The sequence below is a fragment of the Tursiops truncatus genome, chromosome 13 (genome assembly GCF_011762595.2).
Source record: "Tursiops truncatus isolate mTurTru1 chromosome 13, mTurTru1.mat.Y, whole genome shotgun sequence".
NCBI classification, from domain to species: domain Eukaryota; kingdom Metazoa; phylum Chordata; class Mammalia; order Artiodactyla; family Delphinidae; genus Tursiops; species Tursiops truncatus.
Genome location: NC_047046.1, coordinates 51,940,053 through 51,958,770, shown reverse-complemented (window position 1 = coordinate 51,958,770; position 18,718 = coordinate 51,940,053). Strand labels below are relative to the sequence as shown.

Below are 18,718 nucleotides of genomic sequence, written 5' to 3'. Positions count from 1 at the left end.
ACTTGTCCCTTGCTGTTGAGGATGCTGTCAGTGACATGAGGAGTCAGACCTCAGACTTCCTTTGCCTTAACGCTGCCATCTCACCAGTTGGACCCAATTACTAGGAAAAGCAAGGATGTTGGGACTCGAGGGTGGAAATAGCGGGTAGAGGACTTATTGCAAGCACAACCTCACATGAAATGCTCTCCAAAGGCAGTGGGATTGTCTCAGATGTTGAAGAAGAGGTTGATGATTGACTTTTCACATCCTTCCTCTCTAGACACACTTCAGAGAAGGAAAATGAGGAGGATTGGTGCCTTCTTGTATTAATCTTACATTTGGGAGGTCAGTGGTTTGTTCGGCCACTAATATCAGCTTGAGTTGGTATCTCAGTGCACACTGCTCTGGGCCCACCAGAAAGCTGGGGCCATGTTGTAATATACTTGGTAGAACTGACACCATGTATTTGGTTAGACAGAATTGACCACAGAAAAAGTGTTTTCTTTCCCCCTTTCCCAGAGGTAGATTTTTTTTTTTTTTTTTTTTTTTTTTTTGCCAATATCTACTTTCCCAGACAAGAAAGTAAAGTTCAAGTTAAGGTTTGTCCCCTAGATTTCCCAACAAATTTCTAAAACCTAGCTCCCTGCTATTGTCACCACTGTCACTATCATCATCCTCACCATGTGCTCACAAGCTCTATCTTTCCCGTCACCCAATCAGGTTGGTCTCATTACTTTCCCCATCTCCATCATTAGTGCCAATTAATCATCACCACTAACATCATCAGAATAATGGCCTTAGCAAACCCCAACTGGGAGAGGCTATTTCCCACCACTGCAGGAATTTCCATATTAAGACTTCTGAGCCCGTGAGCTCTGGAATATACTAATAGAGAGAAACCGTATTGGAAAAGACCTCTGGGAGAAGCTGAGGGAAAGCATGCCCCAGTCACCTCTCAAAATATCCAGCAAGAAGCCATCGGGGAGCATGTGCCCGTTCTTTGAACTCCCTCAAAGTACCTTTCATCTGTTCTAAATCCAGGATAGTCTTTGTACAGGGCTTGCTGTTTCTGGATAAATCCTTGGCCCTTGTTCAAGCCCTGGACTGTGTCAGGATGTTCCACAGACCGCAGCAGGACAGCATTGCTAAACGAGCGTTTCCAGCGGGACCCCTTTCTTGTGACACGGATTCCAAATCCCAGCCCAGAGCGTCTGCACTCAGCAGTACAACATGGCAGCGACTGCGTTCTATTCTCATTTCATCTCCTGTCTTCCTGGAGGAGGCCCCCCACACCCACCACAAGACAGTCAGTGGCTGATCATTCTTTCCTGAGGCACTCTATTTTCGGCTTCATATCATATCACAGACTCTCCCTGTGGAGCAAGCTAGCAAAACACTTTTTCCTTGCCTAAGCATTTGCCTTGTATCTGATTCAAATCTCTAACCTGGAAATTGGGAGAGTAAGCCAACAGGACACCAGTAGGAGGGCCTCCTGTTCTGCCTGCAGACTGCACCTCAGTCCAGGGACTTGCTGTGTGATGCTGGGCTGATATCCTTCCCTCTCTGAGCCCCCATCTCACTGTCCATTGTCAGAGAGTGTTTTGCACCACCTGCTTCCTGGATGTGCCGGAAGACAAACTCTGTTTTCCAATGCATATTACCAAACTGTAACACTTTCCCCTGGTATTTTTTTCTTTTTTCTTTTTCTTTTTTCTAATTGTCAAATGATTCTTTATTGAAACATTTTCCTTTGTAGTTCTTAACTAGGTGGGCATTCTGCTGTAACACTATTCATGTCATGTATGATGTCATGAAGGCAGCCATCAACACTGCAACCCACAGACTGTGCAGTCATCTCTAATGGCTCCAGAGAGTTCTCTGGCTAAAAATCAGTGCTGCATCTGTCAGGTAATGCTGACAGTGTCATCAAAAGTGGTATTTCCACTGAGCTTAATATTTTTCTTGATGATGATCAGGGCAGAGGCAATGGTACCACCTCCATATAGTTCTGTCTCTTCTGAATAGTTGGTTCCACTGTAACCTTAGACCCATCCAGCCACCTGCTGCCTTGGTGACATCATCATCAACCTTTTCTGGAGACAAGTTCAGGGGGCCGATGACAGACATAGCACTGGCTTCCCCACAGATATAGCTCAGGTACGCGACTTTAATCTCCTCAAGGTCAAACCTGGGCAGCGTGTCAGAGGCAGCTGGGGTAGGATGAGCTCAGATGCAGGATAACCGAAGAAAGTTGCACCTTGGCCTCCTCCAAGTCAAGAGCCAAGAGCTCCCTGGTATTTTTACACAGCCTCTACCTCTTCATTGCATTTGCATTTAATGTGTCACATAAGCCATAACCTGTAAGCAAAGCAAAATGGTCTTATTCCCATTTTACAAATAAGAACACAGATCAAGAGTAGTAGGTACCTCTTTCAAGGTCTCGGCTATCTGGATAGCGGCCACTTTGGGACTGGAACCCAGATGTCCTAATTGCTGGAGCTAAACTCCTTACACTTCCCCCTCACTGCCCTGCATGGAATGAACACGAGTAAGTCACAAAATGAGCCTGAAACCAGCGGAAGGGAGCAAGAAAACTATGAGTGGATTGTGAAACGTGAGTGAACTGTGAAAAGTATCCATTTAAATATACCTCACACTCCTATGGGGACACTTGTCACACTAAAACACAAAGGCCCACGGGCCACTTAGAGTTACAGGCCAGATGTGAGTGCTAGAAGAGGACTTGGGGGTCAGCGTACATTTTATAAAGGAGAAGAGTGATGCCCTGCAAGGCCACTGACTAGTCCAGGCCACTCCAGGACTCAGAAGTTCATCCAATGCCTGTTTCCAAAACCCTTCCCTTCAGAACACTTCTCCCTCCTTCTATGAGAAGGACGTGACCTCCTCACAGTGGTAGAGGCTCTGGCATTCCACTGCAAGCCAAGGTAGTTGGCCCTCAGCCATGGACACAGGCAGAGAAACTGAACATACAGCCAAGGAACTTCAGAGTCACTAGGTGGAGCATCCTATGAAGCCACCTCCCTGCAGCCTGCCACAGCGCCTGAACTTCCAACATCAGGTATCCAGGTCCATGGATTATGGCACGAAGGACTGCAGTGCAATTGTGAAAGTACCACACAGGATTATTGATGGCCAGAGCAATTTTTAGCCGTCAGTAGCCTACTATAACTTAGTCAAATAAACCTTGGCAGAGTGCAGGGCCCTGAAGAGATGGAGCACAGCACAGGTGTTTTTCCAGAAAAAAGAGGGAATAAGTGGTCCCTGGTCTGAAACTTGGAGTTTGGACTAAGGAAACTCCTCAGTCTGGAGGACAGCCCTGGATACTTGGGCAGCAAAGGGATGCTGGGGAGGGGAGCAGTGATGACATTATGTGGGTAGAGAAATCTTAACTGGGCCAAGTAGTAAAAAACCCACGCAAACTGGCTTAAGCCTTAATAAAATAACAAAATTTTAAAATAAAATAAAATGGAATATAATGGCTTATGAAACCCAAAGATCCAAAGGTGCACTGGCCTGAGGCTCAGCTGTCTCACTTCTCTGCCTGGCTCTGATTTCCTCTGGGTGGGCTGAGACCTCCTCCAGGACAGCAAAGAACGCCCATGGCCCCCTGCGGCTCCGCAACTCCTGCAGAAAAAGAACTCCACCAACCCGGAGTGCAGAAGTGGACTCTGATTGGCTACCTTAGACCACGTGCCCCTCCTTAACTAATCACTGAGCTCTGATTAGCCAGGTCTAGATCACGTGCTTCCCCAGAGCTGTGTTGGACTGACAGCCTCAACTTTCATTCAGGAGGCCGATTCAGCCTGGGCAGTGCCATCAGCCCTGCCCCTTACGTCCTCAAGCCTATGCCACACGATGGGGGTCCGTGGAGGACCCACATACACACTTAGGAGCACCTCTGCCACCAGCACTCTTCTGGGAAATGTCACAGTGATGGGATCCAGATGCTCCAGGGTGAAAACTGCTGGAAAGGAACCCAGCCCCCCCCCCACCCCGCCCCAGTTCTGAGCAGGACAGTTCCTCGGGAAGGGAACTGTTAAAACCACTATCCAAAGTAGCATTATTCGTTTAATTGTCTATTTTTGCTGGCGTTCTTGTCGGGTAGAAATATTAGCTCTGTGAAGTCAGAGACTGAATGTTTCCTTACTTGTGGAATCACCAGCACCCAGAATGGGTAGTACCTGGCCCAGGATACGAACTCAGTAAACGTTTAAGCTTGTACCACTGAAGCAACAAGTGTGACTTTAGGCTGTCCTCTGAGCTCCACCCCTACTCAGTTCAGGCACTGCCACTGTCCCTCTAGATTCCAGGAGCAGCTTAGGCTGACCATGAACAGACACATCCCTTCCCCTGTATCACCGGAGCAAAACAGAGACTGATAGCTCTCACCTCTCCAGATTGCAGGTACAGAGGGTTCCTGCTCTCCCCTTCCCCCTCCAGGGCCTACTCACACTTGGCAAGGTTAAGCCATGGAGGTCCGCCTAAGTGAGTACACACCCATAAGGGGGGAACAGCTGAGGGAGCTCCAGGCGAGGTGTTTAGGGCCTGGGTGGTCCAGATCACTGTAGTCTGAGTGGGGCACTAGGAGGCCAAGAGCACCGAGATTCTGGGGCCTGCATGGAAGGAAGTCCTGCTGGTGGGAGAAGGGAGCAGGAGAACAGGGAGGGGAGGCGGCAAGTGGCCTGAGCAAAGCTTTCCTTCTCTCACCCAGACCTGTCATTTCCTGTATCTCTGGGAGGCTATGAAGGGGGTGCTGTCGTCTTCCTTTCTGCACAGCTACCTGTAATCATGGGTTCCATCGACTCCGCGTCCCTGTGTGGAGACTGCTCGCCATACCAGCTCCAGACCAGGGTTGCCTAGCAACTCAGAGTCCTGAAAAGAAAGAGAGAAAGCAAAGGAGCCAGACAGGAAAGGGCAGAGGGAAGTGGGTCTGGAAGAGGGAGGAGATACCAGGAGCAAACTGCCTTAGGCCCAGGCTCTCTAGTCCTTAGGACTGATCCACCCACCTCCAGCTGTTCTCTCACTGGCCATTAGGTGCCTGACATTCTACCACTGGAGATATTTCTCTTTCAATCCACTAATCTCCCTTGAATTGCAAATCCTCTAGAGAGGCTCTGCCCACTGCACTGTCCCACTTGACCATAGGAGGAACTTATCAGATGCTCTTGGGGAGAAGGAAAGGGGAAATGTGGAAATGAAGTCTAATCACATCCTAATCTGCCCTGTGCTTCCCCACAGCTACCACATTTGATATTAATTCAGTCCATTCCACTCTTCTCCATCCAAAGCCTGTCCACAGGTGCAGGGCAAAGATGTCAGGTTTGGGTGTTTGACAGCCAAATCTGTGGGGCAGTCAGTGAGCTGCTTACCTCGTGGAGCCTCAGTCTTTTCGAAAATAATCTTCAACCATGAGATTGTTGTCCAAGTTAGGAAAAATAATGCATTTGAGACTAACTGGAACAATATTTGGCACTTAGCACACATATATGCTAGTTTCCCTTCCTGAAGATTGGTCACAATGCCATGGTCACTGGGACCCTTGCAGTCCATGTAGCCCTTCTACTGTGGTGCAAACTAGCCAGACTCTAATTTTGGAGGTAACATTTAGCTCCAAGGCTGGAGAAATCCCCGGAACCTAATTCTGACTTTAAAGCTGGGAGACTTCAATCCTTACTCTTGGGCAACACATCACCCAGTGGGCAAAGCAGAGTCCCAACAGCGAGGAGTCAGAGAACAACAGACGATGGCACAAGGTTTTGCTCCTGAATTAATCAGGTATTCTGTCGGCTTTATTTTTCCAGCCTGTTGGAGCCATTCTTGCACCTGGCTGCCTTTGATGGGTCATTTCAGTTAACCTATGGTGGTACTTACAGCTTAGCCTACCTATCATCACGGTGCAGTGGGAGTCAAGCCTGGGACTAAGAATTTGTCTGGAATTGGGCTTGCCATTCTTTGGCTGGTGTTAGACCTCTAGACAAAAACAAAGCTTCATTTCAGACCCTTGGAGCAGGATTTAAGATCAAGATCTGGCTGGCAAATGAAATGATTTTGTAAACTAATAATCTTGGGTTTATCCACCCTTCTATCCATCCTGCACTTACTAAGTTGGACCCAATTCTGCACTAGCTATAAGGAGTACATAAGAAAGAAGAAAATGGCCCCAGCCTGAATTTTCTGCCTAATAAAAGAACACTAGAAAATAGCCCATCCTTCAAATCCAGATAGAGCGGTTCCTCTTCTTAGGGCAAGCGTAGTTCAGAGGTGGAGTTGGAAATAGTATGGTCAGGGTGAGAGGGCTCCTGGGCAGAGGGAACTTTTTGAAGCATCCTATCTCCACACAAACTACCAAAGCAAATTACGAAGCTAATCTGACCTTTTCCAATATCCACATTCTTAGCCCACCCAAACACTGGAAAAAGGTGTACCTAAGAGTGGAGAGAAAAGTGACAGGCAAGCAAGGACCCCAAAGCTTGAAAGATATTAGAGTTGATAGGAAATTGACAGGAGAGGAAAGAATAAGGGACAAGGGTGCCCCCAGTGTCATTTCTATAGCTACCCGTTGGGTGTCTGATTAACAGTCTTAAACATCAGCTCAGCCCTGAGTCTTCATCCGCTCACTGCTCTCCAATTAAAGCTGCTGTGTCCTCCAGGTTCCCAAGGCCTGTGTGTGCATGTATGTCTGTGCGTGCACGTATGTCCATGCGTGCACATGTGAGTGATGGGAAAGGACGTCAGTGTGCCTGCTGAGGAACTGAGGGGCACCTACAGTGCATGCAGGTGGAATCTGAATTGTGTGTGTGTATAAAACCGTGTGGATTCATGATGGAAAACACTCATATCAAAAAACTGATATTAAATAGTAAACTGATAATAAAGAACTGGCTCAAAAGCCAGAGGTCCGTGGAATCTTTGGAAATATCTGACAATTTTATTTCCTGTGGGGCCTCTGTTCAGTTTTATTCCTGGTACCAGCATGTGCAGCAGAGAGATGGTCTGAGATCAGAGCCCCTTTTCTCTGAGCTGCCCAAGGCCTTCCCGATGATTATTTGAGCATCCCTGCCATGGCTGTGGTTGTATTTCATATTTATCTAAAGTGGGCTGGTCTCCTCTGCAGTGGGTGACCCACTTTCAGGGCAAGACAGAAGACTTGAGCATCAGACGTTTGGTCTCTGCCTGATGCCTCATGCATTGGGAAGGGTGCTGGCAGGGAAGAGACCCATGGCCACCCCCTTCTGCCCCTCACTTCTGTCCCAACCAGGAGGTTTCTCATTGCCCCCAGGGTGTGGCCTCTCATTCCCACTCCTGGCCTTTGTCTGGGCTGTGCCCTCCACCAGGAACACTCTTTCCTCTCCTGCTCTGCCCCTTCGGACTCTGCATCCTGCCTGGGGCATCTCCCCACCCCACAACTGACAACCCCCAGATCCCTTGCCCACACAGCAGCCTCTCTACTGTCTCCCCTCAGACTGTCTGTGCAAACCACTTTGGTTTGCACAGACAAATTATATTCTGTCTTCTAATCGTTTCTAGCTGGATTTTTTCTCTCCAACTGAGGCAGGAGGTTGCAAATGTGCTTCCCTCTTTGACACCTCCTCCCTTGCTACAGTCTTTGCCTTAGGCCGGTCCCTTAATAAATCCTGCTTCTGTTGAATTAAGCGAAGCAGCCCTGCTGGAAGACTCACAGCTGGATGGCTCGAAATTTACCTAAGCTGAGGACTTTAGTGTTTGCACCAAGCCACTTCTGTGAATTTTATAATCCGAGACTGACAATTCCTCTTTGAGGAAACCAGGAAAGGGCTTATTACCCCCACGTTACAGATTAAGGAAGGTGAGATTCGGGGAGATTCATGTAGTCAGGGGAGGGCATCCAGACAGCCAGTCCTGATCCTACAGATCCTACACTCTTTTCACCACTGCGTGTGGCCTGGGCGTTACCCTGATGCCACTCACATCCTCATCTCAACTGTTTGCTCTCACCCAGTACCCTCCAGGTGATGTCCCTCCGTCTACCTTCTAACTTCCCTTGATCTCCAAAACCCCACCAGCGATGCTAAATCCTTGGTCGTATTTCTACTCCAGCCACATTGGAAAGAGGTTTAGAAACTTGATCACTATTGTTAACACTATTAAAACTAGTGCTAAAATATGAACATTTCAAAGGGGATGTGAGTTAGAACAGTAATGACCCCTTAATCCTCTCCCCTCTCCTGGCCCAACTGGCAGAATTTCGAAGAAAAAGATGGTTTAGACCCATTCCATCCAATATGGTGGTTATTGAGTATTTGAGAAATAGCTGATTCCAATTGATATATACTTTATTTTTTAACACTATTATTTTTTACTTAACATTTACCTAACCACGTTTTAAACTTTTTTCCATATAAATGTAAATAAATCTGCTTCATTTTTCAAAATTATGGTAAAGCACACAAAAATTACCATCTTAACCATTTTATTGTATAGTTTCTCATTAAATATATTCACTTTGTGGGGTAACCAATCTCTAGAACTTGTTGATCTTGCAAAACTGAAGCTCTGTACCTATTAGACAACTTCCCATCCAATTGATATATAATTTAAATGTAAATAAACACAAAATTTCAAAAACTTATTTTGAAGAAAAGGATGTAAAACATCTTATTAATAATTTCTCATGACGATATGTTGAAATTAGAATATTTTAGATGTAGTGAATTAAATTAAAATGCATTCATAACATTAACTTCACTTGCTTCTTTTTACTTTTATAATATGTCTACTAGTAAATTTTACATTATATTTGTGGCTCACATTATATTTCTATTCAACAGTGCTTGTGTGATCATACACTTCAAATTTCTAGGACCCTTCAAATAACTCCATGCAGGTAGCCATACGCTCAGATTGTGTTTGAGGTCCCATTAGATGCAGCAATAAGAATTCAGAACAGCGTCTTTTGAGAAGATGGTACTTGTTTCCTCCCAAAAGTTGCCCCTAGCAGTCAGCTTCCCTGACCTTCCAGGGTTGATGGTCGGCCCCACCACGGAAACACTCAGCATTCCCAGCTGAGCAAGCCCTGACTGAATTCCCTAAGCCAGGCTCACTGCCTGGGCCAGGCACCTCTCTAGTCCTTTTGTCTTCCTGCATACTCCGGCCTGGCCCCAGAGGGAGGACCCCTAGTTAAAGTCATGCCTTAACATTCTGCACGCTGCCATGGAGTACTGAGAGGCTATGCATGCTCTTTACCGAATCTCCAATGTCTTTTAAGAGGTTGCTGGCTTTGACCAAAGTGAAGATACTAACTCAGGCTGGTTTAGAACAAATTAAGTTGGATCAACAAAGAGTAACTGACCCCCTGTTGGTAAAATTTGTCCTCCTGTCTGGTACATGTACTGTGCGCATAGAAGCAGTTAATCTAGTCTTGCCCTCATCAAATATATAACAGTTAGAAGACCACTCATTGTTAAGCAAAACTTAAATAATCGCAACTCAAGACAAAAAAAAAAAAACCTCAAGACTACAATGGACAGCTTTTTATCTTAGAGTTTAGAAGTCTTCCAGTTAATTTCCACACCCAACACAGACTCTGTGGCATGGTGGTGGGAAGGGGAATTGAACACCAGCTGAAGCTTGGAACCAGATTTACTGGCTGTGGGACCCTTAGCAGAACAGCCTCCTGTCCACCTGAGCCTCGGTTTCCTCTATCATATTTTAAAGGTGAGGTGTGGACTAGTTGATCTCTTTAACTGCTTGTAATTCTGTCCTCCTTAAATGCTGCAATCTAAACTTTAGCATCCCCGCAAAGGCCCACGGGCACTGTTTCAAACTTTTGGTAACGTAGAGCTCCTTCCTTGAACAATATCTACGGTTTCTCAGAGATCTTCCTCTCAGGAGCTGCCATTATACTCTCTCTAACTTCCACCTGCAAAGTGGTACCAAATGGATGAGTAGATTCTAGTTGCTCTAGGTTTCAGAGGAGGCCAGGGCTTGTCAAGATGGAGGAGTGATCAGCTAATCTAGGGAGGGGAGGAGATTTCAGTGCAGCCTTGAATAATGGATAATATTGGACCTGCAGAAAGCAAGAGTATAGAATAAACCAATGCAAAAAGAAAGGAAGGAATGAAGGGAGGGTGAATTAACTTCTGGCCTGAAAGAGACCCAGGGAGAGAGATGGTTCAGAAAAGGGAAATACACAGGTTTTCAATTGCTCTTTTTAGTCTGCAGAAGATCATCTCTAAGTGAGAGAATAATATTTATAACCATTAAATGAAGCATCTAACATTTATTGAGTACTTACTCTGCGCTAAGCACTTTTATTTCATTAAAACTTCATAACCACTCCCATGAAATAGGAACTAAATGTTTTCCATTTTACAGATTAAGTAACGAGGCACATGGAGGATTTTTTTTTGCACAAATGTTTGTTCTAGCTCCAAATTCTATTACCTTGTGATCCATAAAAAATCTTTGTTTCGGTTGGCACTGAAAGGCACCAGGAGATTTAGGACAGTAGATGAGGATGAAATGTCTTCGGCAGATATCCCACCCCATAAATATTTCTTGAGGTAAAGAGAGTGCCTCCCCCTTCACCCAACGCCTTAGTGTGCATGCTGGTGGAGAGAGGGTAGGTTCAGGAGGGTAGGACTTTTGGGATGAAGTCAATGGTCAATTTCTTGACAAGAAAGACGGGGTTGCCTAGGAAGGTGTTCACAGTCCATATTCCATGGGATGGCTCCCACTGGTCTCTGCTCTCATATCCATGTCACCTCTTGATGGCCACATTGCCCTGGAACTATAGCTTGTCTCCAAAGATTCCACATAAGCCAAAGGAGGCCACCCTCAGAGGCCACTGCCTGTCTCAGCTCCAGCAAGAAGCTTTGAATAAAACAAGAAAGGAAACCACAAGCAGCCATTTTCCAGTAGAGCAAAGAGCCCCCCGAAACATGAATCCACAGAACTAAGAAAGTCTGTAGATCCCAGGCTGCCCCTCACACTGAGGAGTGGGTAGGTAGGGGGTACATAACAATGTCATTTCATATGATTAAAAAAATATTGCATAAGTAGGGCCAAGGAAAATAGAATAAAATATAAACTAAAAATAAATGGTTGAGTCAACTCATCTTTAATGCTTTTCTCTGTAACATCTATTTTGTAAAATGGAATACGACTTTCATACTCTGACTACAAATTTAACCTTGGCCACAAGTTATGATGTACATTACAATCCCCTTTTATTATGTTACACAGTATTGTGGTGGGTTTTTTTAATCTATTGCTAAGCCCCTAACAGTATGTCTGCGTCAGTGGAGCCCATCTGTCACAACCACAGTGGAGATATTATTATGTAAATAGTTCTAGGGCCTCCTTTTGGGGGAATTTAATATACTGTCCTAATATCCCAGCCAGGCAAAAAAAAAAAAAAAAAATGTTTATGAAAAAAAACTCTTTTTTTTTTTTTTTTTTGGTTTGTTTGTTTCATCTGTAGAGAAAGGCAGGCTGAGTTGCTGAGGGTTTTTTTTTTTTTAAATAGTTCAAATCTCTTCCCTTCTCTCTCTCATTCACAATGTCTTTAAAAGCTAATGCTATGGCTCCTAATAAAATAAAATGAAATACATGAGAGACTTCTTTTAAACACACCAGCAGAAGCGTAGAGCATTAATATCTTGCAGCCTAGTGCATTAGCCATCTTTTCTATATTACAGTCATATTTCAATAAACTAAGTTTTCTTAGCAGGTGCCATCTTGGATTATTTCTTTATTAGACTGAGTTATAAAATATGCAGAATGGTAGGCTGAATTTTTTGTTATTTATTGAGGGTTTTAAAGCTTTGCCAAAATCCATACAACTAAATCTTTCTCCTTAGAGGTGGAGAGGCAACACCTGGAAGGGACCTGCAGACACTTTTGCTTTCAGGGTTGCCAACCAGGTGGCTTGAGGAATGAGGGCAGGACAGAACAGAGTGTGATTTGCAAACAGAAGATGACAGTTCCCCAGACTTCTTAGTGCATCTTAATTAACCAAGTCAGGATTTTAGGGCAGCACAAAGAAAGGGGCTACCGGGACCTCCCAAGCCCACATCAACCATGTCCCCGATTTTACTCAATCAGGCATCAAAGGTTTGCTGAGCCCTAACCAAGCGGTGAGTACTTTGCAAGAAGCAAGGGAAGCAAATTGCATGTACTCCAAGACCTCAAGGGGCACCCAGTCTAGACGGAGAGAAGCGACACCAGGTAGAGAACTGCTTGAGGGTTGTCTTAGTCTGTTCATGCTGCTGTAACAAAGTACCATTAACTGAGTGGCTTATGAACAACAGAAATGTATTGCCCACAGTCTGGAGGCTAGAAGTCCAAGATCAAAGCACTGGAAAATTCAGTGTCTGCTAAGAGCCTGCTTCCTGGTTCATAGACAGCCATCTCCTTGTTATGTTTTCACATGGTGGAAGGGCAGGAAGCTCTCTGAGGCCTCTTTTATTTTTTTTTTCTCTTTCTTTTCCCCATCAGGTTTATTGAAGTATAATTGACAAATAAAAATTGTATATATTTAAGATGTACAAGATGCTTTTTTTTTTTTTTTGTATTTTTTACTTTTGGCTGCATTGGGTCTTCATTGCTGCGCATGGGCTTTCTCTAGTTGCAGCAAGTAAGGGCTACTCCTCACTGCGGCACACAGGCTTCTCATTACGGTGGCTTCTCTTGTTGTAGAGCACAGGCTCTAGGAGTGTGGGCTTCAGTAGTTGTGGCACACGGGCTCAGTAGCTGTGGCTCGCGGGCTCTAGAGCACAGCCTCAGTAGTTGTGGCACACAGGCTTAGCTGCTCTGTGGCATGTGGGATATTCCTGGACCAGGGCTCTAACCCGTGGTCCCTGCACTGGCAGGCAGATTCTTAACCACTGCACCACCAGGGAAGCCCACAAGATGTTTTGATATACATATATTATGCAATAATTACCACAGTCAGCTAGTTAACATTTCTCTCACTTCATATAGTTACCTTTTGTGTGGGGGGTGCAGTGGGGGGAGTAGTAAGAACACTCAGGATCAACTCTCAGCAAATTTCAACTATACATTATTATTAACTGGTCACCATGCTCTACATTAGATCTCCAGCACTGCATCATCTTACAACTGAAAGTTCATTACCTGTGACCAACTTTTCACCAGTTCCTCTGGGGTCTCTTTTATAAGGGCACTAATCCCATTCACAAGGGCTCCACCCTCATGACCTAATCTCCTCCCAAAGGCTCCACCTCCATATACCATCACATGGGAGATTAGGTTTCAATATAGGAATCTGGGGGGGTGGGGACACAAACATCCCACCTATAGCAGGGGTAAAGTGGTCACGTGACAGTATGGATGGTTCCGACTAAGGGCTGTAGGGGTTGAAAAGAGGGAGCTGTGGTGCAGGGCTGGCTAATCAAGGGAAGCTTCCCGAGGTGGTGGGGTCTCAGCTGGGCCCAGAAGGAGAAGTAGGATTTAGCTAGATGGAGAGGAGGGAAGTTGCCACCAGCCGTCACAACACAGGCACACATCTGTACTTGTTCCAGGCAGAGGAAAGGGCACGACGGAGGTCTGGAGGCAGAAAGAACAGAGGAGATGATAAAGAAGCAGATGGGGGGGTCAGGGTGGCACTTCCCCATTTCAGCTTGCTGGGATCAAGAGAGGTCTAGGAACCAGGTGAGGCGAACCCATCCAGCATCTGTTTCACAAGGGGCTAAGTTTCCCGGCAGAGAACTCTCTTAAAATAAGCAGAAGTCAGGAAGCCAAGCTTGGCCCAGGAACAGAGAAGTAGTTTGTGATCACACTGAGAGCAGCATGATCCTCATTCCTCACACTCCCCTCCCAGTCCAGCCATCTCTCAGGTCCAAGGGGAAAAGTGGCTATGAAACAGGAAGGAAGGAGACAGGGCACAACCTTTGAAAGAATGACACAGTCCAAGGATGTGACATAAACGCATTAGAACCAAATGGATCCAAGATGGCAGACAAGTTGACTTCCACTAGACCTTGAGCCTCAGTGTATGCTCACATAAGCAAGCTAAATGACACACCCACAGGCGCCATGACAGTTCCAAGACTGACCATAAGGATTGAAAAGTGGGCGGTGGCCCAATTCCTGGAAATCCCCGCCCCTTCCTAAAATAGCTGGAATACTCATCCCACTCATTAGTCTACGAAATTACCTACTCTTCTAAAAACTGACAATCCCATACCCTGGTGCCTTTCTCACCTTCTGAGATGGCCCACACTCTGTCTGTGGAGTGTGGTTCTCTCTAAATAAATCTACTTCTCACCTATCACTTTGTCTCTCACTGAATTCTTTCTGTGATGAGATATCAAGAACCTGAGCTTCATTGAGCCCTGAAACCACGTGTGTGATCTCAGTTGGAAGACTGGGTTTTGGCCGGGTTTGAGTCCCAGCTGTGTGGGTTCAAGTCCCAATCAGGATTTTGGCTGGGCTCAAGTCCCGGCCACGTGGGTTCAAGTCCCAGTCTGGGTTTAGGCTGGGTTTGAGTCCCGGCACATTGGTTCAAGTCCCAATCTGAGGTGCACAGTTTCAGCTACAAGGCAAAACCAGAAAATGCCACAAAAGTGTCGCCAGGCATCACAGCACAGGCTTCTACTTGTGACCCCCATCAAAAGGACACAGAGGGGTAGGGAGACATCCCCTGACATGTTGACTGCACACAGCTTTAGTCCCTAGTGTCACCTGGGCAATGGATGAGGTGGCCACAGCAGCAGTGGTGCCCAGCGGCGGATTGCAGGGGTGCACGGGACAGGAGAGTGAAGGTGGGCATGGGCCCAGAGCAGAGAAGGCAGCCGCGCCCAGAGGAAGCAGTGCCCAACAGTAGCGACAGCAGTGCCCGGTAGGTGGGGCCACTACCCAGATTTACAGAAAGTACATATGATGAAATGTAATCCAGGAAGCTAAGTGTCTTGGTAGAAAGATGTTTGTGAGCGTCAGCAAGCGGCTACAGTGAATGTGACTCCATTTACGCACCAGCACCATTGCCCCAGGAAGCTTGAGGCACACAGATGAGGGGAAAGGAAGGAACACTGGAAGTTGGCTGGTACTGAGGATAGGGATGTGGGACTGAGAGCAGGCCTGCCCGTGGCAGCGTGAAGCCATGTGGGTGACTGGCCATCCTCTGTATAGTCCACTGTCTTCAGTCAGGATTCAGCTAAGCACCTCCAGGCAGAGGGACCCTCCCTGCCCTGCCTCCAGACAAAGCTAGTTCAGGTCAGAGCTGGCAAACGGGAGCCCGGGAGAAGTCCCTGTGGCTTAGCTATGCTCAGCATTTGGTTTCTCCATCAGCGTGGACCACCACGGCAAGAGTGGTCAGGGGGCGACACCATGAAGGCCTCATCTGAGCAAACCAGGAGCGCCTGGTCCCAATAGAGGAAGGAGCCCCACAGGGAGAATGAACTTCCTCTGGTCTCCCTGTGCTCACTGCAGGAGCTCAAGACAGTTGTGGGAGAGGAGAGGGGTTGAGAAGCAGGAAGCAGGGACCTTCCCAGCAGGGCTGAGTCTGGAACTGGCTTTGAGAAGCAAAAAAAATTTGACTTGGGAGTAAGAGGGGGTCCACTGGGAGCAGAGGACAAGCAGTGCCTGGTGCCCGTTCATCACACCTCCCCAAGGCAGTCAGGATCCAAACATGCCAAGTTCCCCTTAAAATCCCAGCCAAGAACCTAGGGGTACGACGGGAATAAAGACACAGACCTACTAGAGAATGGACTTGAGGATATGGGGAGGGGGAGGGGTAAGCTGTGACAAAGTGAGAGAGGGGCATGGACGTATATACACTACCAAACGTAAAATAGATAGCTAGTGGGAAGCAGCCGCGTAGCACAGGGAGATCAGCTCGGTGCTTTGTGACCACCTAGAGGGGTGGGATAGGGAGGGTGGGAGGGAGGGAGATGCAAGAGGGAAGAGATATGGGAACATATGTATATGTATAACTGATTCACTTTGTTATAAAGCAGAAACTAACACACCATTGTAAAGCAATTATACCCCAATAAAGATGTTAAAAATAAATAAATAAATAAATAAATAATGTAAATGGAAAAAAAAAAAAAATCCCAGCCAAGAAACCCCAGCTCTGCCATTTGCTACACTGTGATCTTAGGCTATTTTCACAATCTTTCGGAGCCCCAGTGCCCTCATCTGTAAAAGGGCATAACAACGCTTACCTAGCAGGACTGTTGTGAGGGTACATGAGTTATCAAGGGCCACGCAGTAGGTGTTCAACAAACGGCAAGCCTCTTCCTGCCTGTAGGTCCACTTCGGTGTTTGGGATTTATGTCCCGTGAACTCATGTAAACACACCTGTGGCATCTAATTACATTTCAACCTTCACTGCATACCCCTCCTCAGGCGGGGTAGTGAATCCCAAAGTCAATCCCCTCTCCAGGGACCATCTGTGGAGTTTCCTTGATGTTCAGACACACCCTTCCAGTGTCTGCCCCCAAGTACCACTGCTCATCAGAGGACACACATAAACTCTCCGGGTCTGTGCAGAGCTTTGAAGAGGCCAAAATTAAAGAGACTGAAAACAGGTGATTTCAGGGGGCCGTGTGAACCTAACCCTGAAAGAGGCCAGAAATATCAGAGGGGATCTTCCTCAATTTAGTTTAGATCCCCCACAAACGTGCAAGGCTGCAGGGAGAGCGGCATCCTAACTCTACCATCACTGACCCCAAGAGGGTCTTGGCAGGGTGGGTGAGAGCAGAGAGCCCAAAGGTGGGAGGGCTCCCCAGGGCAGGAGGGGTTGGGAAAGCCTGGGGTTCCCAGGATGACTTCACCAGCAGTCTGGCTGTGACAGCTCTGGAAGGTAAATTACAGGGGCCCCTCTAGGGCCAGGACAACAGGAGCTGAGGTTTGGGCATTGTCCACCCCCTCCTCCAGCCTCTCCCCACTAGCCAGGTCTAGTGGGTCTCCTGAAATCACCTCCCACTCTCACAGAAGTAAGGCCATGGAAGCGGCCTAGACTGACCTGGCTGCCCCGAGGATATCTTCATGGGATTTGGGAAAAGAAGGAGGCAGAAGAGGAAAAGGAAGGACCAGGAAAGCAGCCATCTGGAGAAAGAGCAGGACGGCCTTTAAAAGTGAGATTTCCCAGGGAAGAGCTAAACCAGAACCTCTTTTCATCAAATTAGCAGTTAGAACCTTCCAGGTCTTGTGGCAGCTTCGCAGAGATTATCTGTCAGCTGAGAGGCAGAGTGGGGTGGATGCCCCAGGGTGACACCAGGGTTTGGGGAACTCTGGAAGAGACTAAGAGGACACCACAGAAGCCATGGAGGCCTGGGAGACAAGCTTTCCCTCTTTCAGGGGCTGAAGGTTGGCCCTGACACCTGAAACTATCTGGCACTCCCCCAGGAAGGGCGCCGCTGCAGGGACCCCTCCGGTCAGACCCCACCAGGCCTGAGGTGCTGCAGCAAGATGAAAGGCATCGAGGAGAGGCTGAGAGCTTTCAACTTTTATCTGAACCCTGTCTATCCAAACTCAGGTATCAGGTAGCAAAGGATGCTAAAATGAGATTTACGAAATATTTTTTTCCCCAAAGTCATCAGGATGGGACTTTAGGTCCTTATTTTACAGGTGATGATTTGCCACTCAAGAAGACTCACCAAGAACATGCAGTGACTCTGTCGCCCCAGACCCTGAGTCCCATTTCCATGTTCTTTCCATAAACTCATTCAAGCGGAGGTTAGGGCAGCTTTGGTACAGCCAGTCGGCTCCTCTTGTGCCTGGAACTGTGATGTCCAAGAGCAAACGCTTCTTCCCCTGGATGACCCCATGGTTGCCCCAACTGCTCACCCATTGCCTACGTCCAGAGCTGATTTAGCTCTTTGGACACAGTGGCTGATTAATAAGAGGAAAAGCAGGCACGGTGGGAGGGGCCTAAGGGGCCTGGCACGCTAATGTGAGGGGCAAGAAGTCCCGGGAAGAGGTAGCTCCATTTGGAAACACCCCCACCAGGATGCAGATGTTCCAGCAGCTGGCTGGGCAGCAGGCCTGGCAGGAAACTGCTCCAGCGCTGACCCCAAAATCCATGCCTCTTCCCCAACCCCCTTCTCAACACTTCTGTCCACTCTTCTCCCTCTCTTTCCTATCCCCTACTCCCTTCCCTCTTCCTACTCTTCCCACCTCTTTTCCTCCCCGTTGCTGCATTTCTCACCCACTCTGTCCCTTACACCTTGTCCCTTTCCCCTTTCCCTCCTTGGCATTTGTTCTCTCTCTCTCTCCCTCCCTCCCTCTTTCTCTCCCTCTCTCCTTCCCTCCCTCTTTCTCTCCCTCTCTCTTTCCCTCCCTCCACGTCTGGACTTTCTAGTGCTGAGTAGTTCATATGGGAAGAACACCGACCTGGCAGTGTCTGGGTCTTTTTCTTTGGCCAAAACCAGGAGTGTAGACACAAGCAAAATGTGTACAAGAGAAGAGGAGAAATTTCATCTAAGAACACGTTGTCTCATCTAAGGACACATTCCATTCTCATACTCCCTCCATTTGCTAGATGGATGGGAAAAGAGAAGACAAGCAGCCCATTGAACAGTTGGAACTCATAGGGCACAGACATGAAATCATTTGCCTTTTTCCCATCCCTGGTTTTCAGACGGTCCCTGTCAAATCCCTTTTCCCATCCTCAGTGATAACCCAGGCATATCTCATTGCTGGCTAATCACTTCCAATGATTAAAAAAGCACAAATGAACTGAGCCTTTTTCAGAACTCCATCATACATC

General features: G+C 47.1%; 1 pseudogene; it reads right to left on the bottom strand.

The window, feature by feature from the left end:
• Nucleotides 1-1,738: 1,738 nt before the first annotated feature.
• On the bottom strand, nt 1,739-3,601 carry LOC109549183 (large ribosomal subunit protein uL11-like; annotated as a pseudogene).
• Nucleotides 3,602-18,718: the final 15,117 nt, after the last annotated feature.